General features: G+C 46.5%; 1 long non-coding RNA gene across 1 annotated transcript; it reads right to left on the bottom strand.

Moving 5' to 3' along the window:
* Positions 1–4,652: 4,652 nt before the first annotated feature.
* LOC143503754 (uncharacterized) lies at positions 4,653–9,401 on the bottom strand. The gene is made up of 2 exons (XR_013127235.1): positions 9,037–9,401; positions 4,653–7,406 (listed from the first exon to the last, which is right to left on the bottom strand). It is a non-coding gene; the product is annotated as an uncharacterized LOC143503754 (long non-coding RNA).
* Positions 9,402–10,596: the final 1,195 nt, after the last annotated feature.

A 10,596-nucleotide genomic window follows, 5' to 3' on the forward strand; every position in this document is an offset into this window, starting at 1 on the left:
GAGACAAGACAAGATTTTAAGAACACTAAAATGACAAATGATATAACTGGACAACAGACTTTTAGAGTTACACATGCATTTTGAAATGTTTTATTATAACGCTTAACATGCATGATGTAAGCATGAACTTTTAATAAACTTCCTCTACAAATTGAAATTAAAATAAAATTTCATAAAAGTTAAAATAAAATTAAATATTTCTTCTTTTTTCAAGCCAACGCTTCACAACACTCCACTGTGCTGCCACTGCTCGGTCATAACTCGGTCGTAACTCTGGTCCGTCGTTAAGCAGGGACTCACTGTATTATATGCAAAACAAAAAGTTATTCTCTGTCAATACAGAGTGCAAATAGTGCAAACAGAGCCTGACCAAGTATGTCACTGAATTACACTGCCATGTTTATTTTTAAGAATATTAGCTAGCATGTCCACATATCAGCATATTAGCATCCCCACACTGCTCCCGATATCCTTTGCTGTCTCAACTTGCCAAAGCGTGAGATATGTTGATTTGAGTACCGAGCTGTGGTGGTGCTGTAAATGTCTCTGCATCGTGCTCGAATTGGCCGCGGTGTACGGCATTATTTTCATACAATGTTTGCATATGGTCCGTGTCATATCAGTCACTCTCTTGCCATTTATCATTACCGCCGGGTACCCAAAATGCTGCCAAACAAATTATTTGAAAGTGGCGGGGGCACTTTCAATAGTAATACCTGTATTTTCCGACGTCATTCTGGCTGCTTGCTCGATCACAAATCTCGCAAGACAGACTTTTAACGCGACCAGAAATATCGCTGATTTACATCTCGCGAGATCTCATGACATGAGATCATTAACACACTATAATACAATCGCAACCTATCCGACAGGGGCAAATTCAAACTTGTTAATAGAATTGACAAGCAGGGGTCCAATACACAGATCAAACACACGCCAATACCAAACACAATCAAACTCAGTAGTAAAGAGAATGGATCCAGGACGTCTCTTCTCTTTTTATACGCGGTGACAGATGCAGCAGCCAGTCCGGGACATAGGGAGGGAGCCATAACTGCAACAGATAGACACACAAGCACATATACAGAACACCAGACACAGACCACGCAGGGTTGTAACACTATCTAGACCAGCTTTAACAATACAACCACTGACTTAGCAAACAAAATCACATAGTAGTGTATGTAACTTTACCCCCCCCCCCCCCCCCCCATTAATTCTACTAGGGATTAAATATAACCAGTTTGCTGACATACCACTGGTGTCAGTACTCGCATACACGCATACATAAAACACAATCTCTTTATCTGAATCACACACACTGAAACCAATTATTCACGCACCACTGGAAAAACAAACCCTTAACCTGGGTTTGGAGTAACTCTGCTATTTCCCTAAAAAAATTCTTCCCATTCCCTGGTCTTTTTTCTATGTGGATTTTGAATGAATGAATGTTCAATTTATATAGCGCCTTTCAAGATACCCATGGTCGCTTTACAATTTTAACACAGGTACAAGTCATACACAATCACACATCGGTGAGAAGCGGCAGCCAGTGCACAGCGTACTCTCGGCCGGGATCCACAGCCCCCTGGGGGACTGAATGAGGTGCAGGAAGGGGAGAGAAGACAGACCACCATCGGGCATACAAGTGTGCACACACACAAACGCAGACAACTGCTTTTATTGAACATGAAGAGACACAGACACACACTCAGGGAGAATTTGTCAGGAACTGCCAATTTACCTAACCTCCATGTCTTTGGACTGTGGGAGGAAACCAGAGACCCCAGAGGAAACCCATGCAGACACTGGGATAACATGGAAACTCCACTCAAGATACGGACTTGAACCCAAGACCACAGTGCTGAGAGGCAAACATGCTAACCATCAAGCCACCGTGTTGCCCATTTTGTTTAAATCGATCAGATCCAGAGGTAGGTGGCTTGGGAGAACCCTAGGTGTTTGAGTTTGGCTAGCAGTCTGCAGAGCATTTTCACATAGCTTCTCTGGTCAGAATAAGAATCAGAATCAGAATCGCCTTTATTGTCATTATAATTTACATTACAATGAAATTTGATTCTCCTCCAAGGTGCTAGCCAGTACAGTAAATACACACACAACATAAAACATAATGTTGAGGTAGTGCCACATATACATGGTTCGTAGATTGCTTGCGTGATATTTTGAATATTGCACAAGCTATATACAATGCATGTTACAAGTATTGCACATATTACAAATATTGCACATATTGCACGTGGGAAGTATTTACATGGGTTATATTTCACATGGCTTGGGAATTTACATTATTGCCGTTATTTACATGTTATTTAGTGCAGTGATGGCTCTAGGGTAAAAGCTGTCCCTGAGCCTACTTGTGCGGGTTTTGTGCAACCTGTACCGTCTGCCTGAGGGTAAAAGGTTAAACAGGTGATTACTGGGGTGGGATGAGTCCTTGGTGATGCTGACTACCCTTCTGAGGTAGCGAGAGGTGGCAATATCCTCTAGGCTGGGCAGGGAGCAACCAGTGATCCCCTGGACTGGTGTTGATCACCCTCTGCAGCGCCTTTTTGTCTGCTACTGAGCACCCACTGTACTATGCCGTGATACAATAGACGAGGATGCTCTCAATGATGGAGCTGTAGAAGAGCACCAACAGTTTCTCCTTCATCTTGTTCCTCTTTAGAACCCTCAGGAAGTAGAGTCGCTGCTGGGCTTTCTTCACCACCGTTTTTGTGTTTGCAGACCAGGAGAGGCTGTCGGTGATCTGCACACCCAGGAACCTGATAGAACACACAGACTTCCACACAGACTCCGTTTATGTGAAGCGGGGCTGGGTCATTCCTACCCTTCCTGAAGTCCAGAATTAGTTCTTTTGTTTTTTGAATGTTCAGAGGCAGGTTATTGGCAGAGCACCACCTGGACAGGCTGTTTACCTCGTCCCTGTAATCCGACTGATCTCCCCCTGAGATGAGCCCGACTACGGTGGTGTCATCTGCAAATTTTATGATGATGTTAGAAAGATGGGTCGGAGAGCAGTCGTAGGTGTAGAGGGTGAACAGGAGAGGGCTCAGTACACAGCCTTGTGGGGAGCCGGTGCTGAGTGAGATGGTGGAGGAGAGGTGGGGGCCTAATTTAACAGACTGTGGGCGGTCTGTGAGAAAATTTTGTATCCACTGGCAGATGGGGGTGGAGATACCCAGATACGTCCTCTGTGGAGCGGTTTGCCTTGTAGGCGAACTGATGGGGGTCCAGGTTTGGAGGTAGACAGGCTCTGAGGTGTTTTGAGACCAGACTTTCAAAGCACTTCATGACTACTGGTGTAAGTGCAACAGGCCTGTAGTCCTTTGTGCTCTCCACCACAGACTTCTTCGGGACTGGAATGATGATGGATGACTTGAGGCAAGGTGGAACAATGGCCTGTGACAGGGACATGTTAAATATGCAAGTGAAGACCCCCGCCAATTGGTCGGCACACACTTTTAGCACCTTTCCAGGTACTCCGTCGGGGCCAGCCGCCTTCCTGGGATTCACCGCCTTCAGCACACGTCTCACTTCATATTCCTGAAGTGTTAGCATGCTTGTGCTACCTGAGAGTGGTGGATGTGGAGTTGTTGTTGTTGCTGGTCTGACTGTGTTGAAGTGGGCAAAGAAGCGGTTCAGCTCCTTTGCCATCGAGGCATCAGTACTAGCGTTGTCCGGATTCCTGCTTCTGTAGTTAGTGATATGGTTTATGCCCTGCCACATCATTCTGTGGTCATTTTTGGTGAAGCGGTCCTCTATCTTCCTTTTATATGCCGTCTTGGCCTCCCTGATGCCTCGTCTCAGGTCAGCTCTGGCTGCGCTGTACCGGGCCCTGTCACCCGATTTGAAGGCAGTGTTTCAGCTTTTTAATAGGGAATGGATTTCGCTGTTCATCCAGGGTTTCTGGTTAGGAAACACCCTGACCTTTTTGTAGATGGTGACAGTGTCAATGCAGTTCTTTATATAAGAGAGTACGGTGTCTGTGTACTCCTGCAGATTGTCACTGAAGAATAGATCCCATTCCGTGCGGGAGAAGCAGTCCTGCAGCTGTGTGAGGGCTCCCTCAGGCCAGGTCTGGATGGTTTTCTGGTGTGGCTTTGTCTGTCTCAGCAGGGGAGTGTAGGTGGGGGTGAGCGACAGGCAGAGGTGGTCAGATCCAGCAAGGTGGGGGAGGGTGGTAACTCTGTATGCATGTTTTATGTTTGAATAAACATGGTCCAGCGTATTTTCCCTTCTGGTTGCACATTTAACATACTGAACGAACTTTGGGAGAACAGTCTTTAGTTGGGCCTGATTAAAGTCTCCGGCTACAATACAGACCCCATCCGGACGAGCCAGCAGCTGCTTGTTTACGCAGGCGAGCAGCGCGCTAAGGGCTATGCTAACGTTAGCATCAGGAGCGATGTAAACAGCGAACACAATGACTACTGTGAACTCCCTCGGGAGATAAAAAGGCCTGCATGAGACTGCCATGACCTCTAAACCAGGAGATCAGTGAGAGTCTATAATCCTGCTACTGCCACATGTCGTGGAAATTCTCCGTCACAACAACCGGGGTCTCTCTGTAAGAAAAGATGCGAGCTCGGAGAGTGACAATTAGTGAAAGCAACACACACACACGTTGGTTACTTTACCAAATCACTCTGGTTTATTGTTCAAACCTCCAACCCTTTTATACAGTCTTAGGGCTGGTTGGTCATGTGAAACATTATCAGCACAATTACAGTCAGGTGATTATTTGTAAATACATGGCATGATTGAATGCATGTGTGCCAAACATCAAATGTAAGAATAATTCTGCAATCTCAGGGGAACATTTCTTGCTGGGCCTGCTGTCCGTCTGGAACAGAAAACATGTCATCTGCCTGGAACATGTCCTCACTCCCGCCTTCTCTCTGTCTAGTCTCCTTGACCCAGTGGATGACCTCAAACTTCCCCTTTCGGTAGCACACCATGTTCTTAAACACTTCTCTGGGAAAGCAGTCTAATGAAGTCTATATTTCTGATTTCTATTACATTCCCCACTTGTTTGTACTTATTTCACAGTACAAACACATAACTTTACCACAGTAAATTTTATCATAATCAACATGAGTACCATTCATTTAGGATACAGGAAACAGATACAATAAAACCCTTACAAGAATATATAGGAATGCATAAGGATACCGTCATAAATCATACCTGATTCATTACTCAGGGTTTAACCAAATATTATTGAAAATAATCAAATAAAACATGAAATTAAACATGTCATTTACTCCATATTACTCATTTCGGAACCATAACATCATTGTTGGATGTATTAGACTTTAATCCCCAAACATAATCTTTATTTTACTACATTATTAGTTGTCCTAAGATCTGATTTGATTGTCAACTTTTTGTTTTTAGTCAATTCATAATTCATCAATGCAATTCAAGCACGGTAACAGTTGATGATATACATGTATAGATATATAAAAATGATATGTGGTTAAGAGCAGATTAGTACCTGGATACAAACAATAGTAATTGTGTTGGGTGTGCTGCTTCCTGCATCTGTGTTCCTCTTCCTACATTTTGTTGTGCACATATCACGCATTGCTGGCAAAATTTCTGAGCATAGATAGCAAACCCCTGCGTGAACCAATGAGATTTTAACTGATCAATCATCCCCCCTTTTGACACATGGGCCTTCCCATGGGTCAACTTAGCATAATACGGAAACATGAACTTTGGCAGGCACGGCCGGCCCGAGGGGCAGCGCCACACGCTGTCCTGGAAAGCACAGCCTGCTTTCTTCCAAGCCGCCTTCTCCTCCTGTGTGGCTGAGCGCTGCAAGTCTGTGAGTGAGAGGGAGGGGGTGAGTTGCAAGGTCAAAAGAGGAACTTCTTCCCTTGGCTGCTGAGCAGCTCTCTTGGCAGCCGCATCCGCAGCTTGGTTCCCTCTAGAAACAGAGTCAACGCCGTTAGAGTGGGCGGCACATTTACACACAGCAACAGCAGACGGCAATTGGAGAGCATCCAGGAGATCGAGCACAAGCTTGTGATGTGCAATCAGAGTCCCTGAACTAGTGAGAAAATTGCGATGCTTCCAAATCGCCCCAAAATCATAAACTACTCCGAACGCATACCTGCTGTCGGTGTAGATCGTAACAGACTTGCCCTCAGCCAACTTGCACGCCTGTGTCAGGGCATACAGCTCTGCTGCTTGCGCAGAGAGATGGTGAGGCAAGGGCCCTGAGTCAACCAAATAGGAGGGGGCTACCACGGCCCAACCCACTCTATTCAGCCCAGTGCTGGGATCCCTGGATGCTGACCCATCGACAAAGAAAATGTGATCAGGATTGTCCAGGGGCTCCTCCTTCAGATCCAACCTGGGGGAGCACAACATGTTAGTCACCGCAACACAATCATGTGGTTCACCATCCTCCTCTGTGGGCAGGAGTGTAGCAGGGTTAAGAACAGTGCATCTTAGAATAATTATGTTGGGCATGTCAAGCAGCACAGTGTTGTATCTCAGCCAGCGCTGAGTGGACAAGTGTGATGTTTTCTTTTCAATAAGCAGAAGTGAAACAGCATGTGGGACGAGTAATGTCAGTGTAGAATAGCCCACAATGTCTCTGGATGCTGCCACCGCTTTCTCTGCTGCGGCCACAGCACGCAGACAAACTGGGAGCCCTTCAGCAACAGGGTCAAGTTTACAAGAGAAGTAAGCAAGTAAGCAAGTGTTTCTGCAAGAGAACAGAAGTCATGCAACCATTCTTTTCATCGACCGTCTGAGTGTAGGGTCGTGTAGGATCAGGAATGCCCAGGGTGGGCGCAGTCTGCAAGGCCAGCTTCAAAGTTACAAAAGCTTCTTCAGCTTCCTTGGTCCATTCAACAGCAGCTGTTGCTGGGCCACGGGTCAAGGCCCGCAAGGGAGTTTCAACACAAGAATAGTTAGGAATGAATGAACGACAGTAAGAACACATCCCTAAAAATGACATTAGCTGCTTGATTGTCTGTGGTTTCGGTATTTTCGCAATTGCTTCCGTCCTGGATGTTGCAAGAGTTTTCCCTTCTGCAGAAATGTCATGCCCTAAGAATCTAACTGAGGGCTGCACAAACTGGAGCTTGCTGAGGCTCACTTTGTGTCCCTCGTCTGCCAAGTGTTTCAACAATTTAATGCTGTCATCAATGCACTGCTGATAATTAGGCGATGAGAGTAGGAGATCATCTACATATTGGACTTAATTAGTCCCCTGGGACAGTTCCAGGGAATCAAGACTTTGTTTGATGGCTTGATTGTATATTGTAGGCGACTCACAGTAACCCTGGCACAGCCGCGTGAAGGTGTAGGGCTGTCCGTCGAACATGAAGGCAAACCAGTACTGGCTGTCCGGGTGCACAGGAATGCTGAAAAAAGCATTAGACAGATCAATGACAGAAAACCACTTGGCCTCTTATGAGACCTGACTCAGTATTGTGTGCGGATTCGGAACATTTGGCACTCTTGGAATGACTGCAGCATTTACGGCTTGTAGATCTTGAACGAATCTCCATTCGTCTGGTTGGGGGGGTTTTCTGGCCTTCTTGACTGGAAAAATAGGAGTTCTAACAGGGGAGTTAGGACACGGCACTATTACTCCTTTTTCACACAGTGCTTTGAACACAGGCCTAATGCCCTCAATGGCCTCAGGCTTCAACGGGTATTGCGCTTGTTTTGGTCTAAAATCTGACTTGGGTGTTATCACTACCGGGGTGGCGCTTTTGACAAGGCCAACATCATATTTCCCTGTTGCCCATACCACAGGGGGCACCTCAGCTAATCTCGGGTGCCCACTCACTGGGTCAGGCGTCTGGTCTGATGACTGACACAGAACTGAGGGAAACTGGCCTACACGCCTCCTCCGTGAAAAAATGTATGCAGGGTCAAACCTGCACTCTTTCCCTTCACAAATCATTACGCTGCGCTCAACATCAATCACAGTTCCCAAATGCATTTTGTACACTGAAAGCCCACTATTGAAAAAAACAACAGGATTCTCTGTTGTCTCCCACTCACGCACTCTGCACATTTTTGCCAACCAATAACCTACACTCTGCCATGTCTCATCTTCAGGTTTTGCCAGAGAGACATGGGGAGGAACATTAGTAAGCTGAAAACAACATTCTTGGCACCCACAGCTCTGCTGCTGTGCTCCAAGCAGTTCAGATAAGGGAGCTATGCGTGTGTGTGCAACTCCTTGGTTCGCACAGTCAGAAAAATTTACCACCACACCAGAATACAAATTCACTGGGGACCATTACACATCCCCCAACCGCAATCTCTCACGGAGGGGTGGCCTGTCCCCAAACCACACTTTTTCAAAACAAGAGTCTGGCCCATCACACACTTTTGCTGTTACATGAAGTTCCTCAGCCTTCATAACACTATGAGGGCAATCTCGCATGCGCTGTTCGGTCTGCTCAACCAACATTTCAGTAGCTCTTGTTAAATTGTTAGTGCATAGTTTCCAGTTGTACGCATACAGCGGCGGCCCCGGTGCATATTGGACCATTTCAAAATCATCAAAATCATTTTCAGCAATTTCAATCTGTAAGCCCCCAGGCGTTGAAGTGATTCGAACCCCCATTTCACACATTAAATCTCTCCCCCTTAAATTTACTGGACAAACTGTGGAAAGTATGAAACTATGCAAGACCCCCCTTCCTGATTCACACACACACTTGATTGCTGCTGTGAGTGGTTCTTGCACAATCACCCCAGACGCCCCTTTAGTGCACAAGTTTTTTCCTGATAATGGCGGTGTGTTCAAAACAAACTCCTGTTTCCTGATGACTGAATGCCCCACCCCCGAGTCAACTAAAAACAACATATTTTGTCCATACACATTCATTGAAATCATGGGCATCTCTTTAAAAGTTTCAGTGTTGTATTTAACAAAACATAAATCAACATCCCTGTCTTTTTTATTCCTCTCTACCAGTTGGAATATATCAATATGTGTGGTGTGTGCATCATTAAAAACAAATTGTGTCTTACCTTCACTGTCCAGTCTCACCAGTTCTTGCTCTTGGCTTAGTCAGTTGGACTGATCCGTACCCCCGGGCGCTCCCCCCGCAGCGTTTGGACAGTCCCTTGCAAAATGTCCAGCTCCGCCACAGGTCCAGCATATATCTCCAGGCCCTGCCGGTCTTGGGGCCCACCCACGGTTTCCGGGTGTCGGCCCCCCTCTTCCTCTTCGCCTCCCTCGGCCTCACCCTCTTCCGGGTTGACCTTGGTAGGGCATGAACTGGTTGGGTATGTACTGTACCATAGTCAATTCAGCTCCATCCTTCTTCGCTTTACGCTTGTTTTCCCCCTCCTTGGCCTTCTCTTTTGCAGTGTTTTCCGCATGGAGGGCATGTGAGAGGAGCTTTGCCATCGGAGGTGGCGGGCCATGATGTGCCTTTGCCACATCCCCCTCCTTATCGCAGTCACAAGTCGTTGTGACGGGATAAAAAGTCTGCTGTGACATTCTGTGTCCCTTTTTTGTACCGGACCTGAAACTTGAATGGTTGGAGTGACAGGTACCACCTTGTGATGCGAGCATTAGAGTCTTTCATCTGGCGCATCCATTGCAGCGCACGATGATCTGTCTCCAACACAAAGTCATTGCCCATCAGGTAATATTTTAAAGAGTTCAGGGCCCATTTCACCGCTAGTGCCTCTTTTTTCACGGTGGAGTAGTTCCGCTCCCGAGGAAACAGCTTTCGGCTGATGTACAGAACTGGCATCAGCTCGCCCTCCTCACCCTGGAGCAACACCGCCCCCAGTCCATTGTCTGATGCATCCGTCTGGACTGTAAAGGGTCTGCTGAAATCTGGGCTCTGCAGGACCGGTTCTGAACATAAACAGTCTCTCAAACCTCTGAAAGCCTTGTCACACTCCTCTGTCCATTTCACTCTCTGTGGTTTGTCCTTTTTGGTCAATTCTGTAAGTGGTGCCGCACGTTCTGCAAAGTCAGGAATGAACCGTCGATACCATCCTACAAGTCCCAAGAAGGACCTGACCCTCCTCTTAGTTGTCGGTGCTGGGCATGTTTTTATGGCGTCGACTTTATCGACCTGTGGCCTGATGACTCCACCTCCAAGTACGTAACCGAGGTAAGACACAGTCTCTTTTGCTAGGTGACACTTTGATGGATTAGCTGTCAATCCTGCATCATGGATCCTCTTCAACACAGCTTCTACATGCTTTAGGTGATCTTGCCAAGTCTCACTGTAGACCACCACGTCATCCAGGTAAGCTGCTGCGAACTCCTCTGTTCCTTTCAATACTTCATCCATTAGGCGCTGGAAGGTTGCGGCGGCCCCATGCAAACCGAACGGCATTGTTATGACGTGGTATAAGCCGTTAGGGGCACGGAACGCTGTGAGCTCTTTAGCTGCTGTTGTCAATGGGACCTGCCAGTAGCCTTTACACAAGTCCAACGTAGACAGAAACTTAGCTTTCCCAAGCCTCTCTATGAGCTCATCTGCTCTAGGCATTGGGTATGGGTCGAATGCTGATACAGAGTTGAGTTTTGAAAAGTCTACACAAAATCTTAATTCCCCATCTTTC

The sequence above is a fragment of the Brachyhypopomus gauderio genome, chromosome 2, assembly GCF_052324685.1.
Source record: "Brachyhypopomus gauderio isolate BG-103 chromosome 2, BGAUD_0.2, whole genome shotgun sequence".
In the NCBI taxonomy this organism is placed as follows: Eukaryota; Metazoa; Chordata; class Actinopteri; order Gymnotiformes; family Hypopomidae; genus Brachyhypopomus; species Brachyhypopomus gauderio.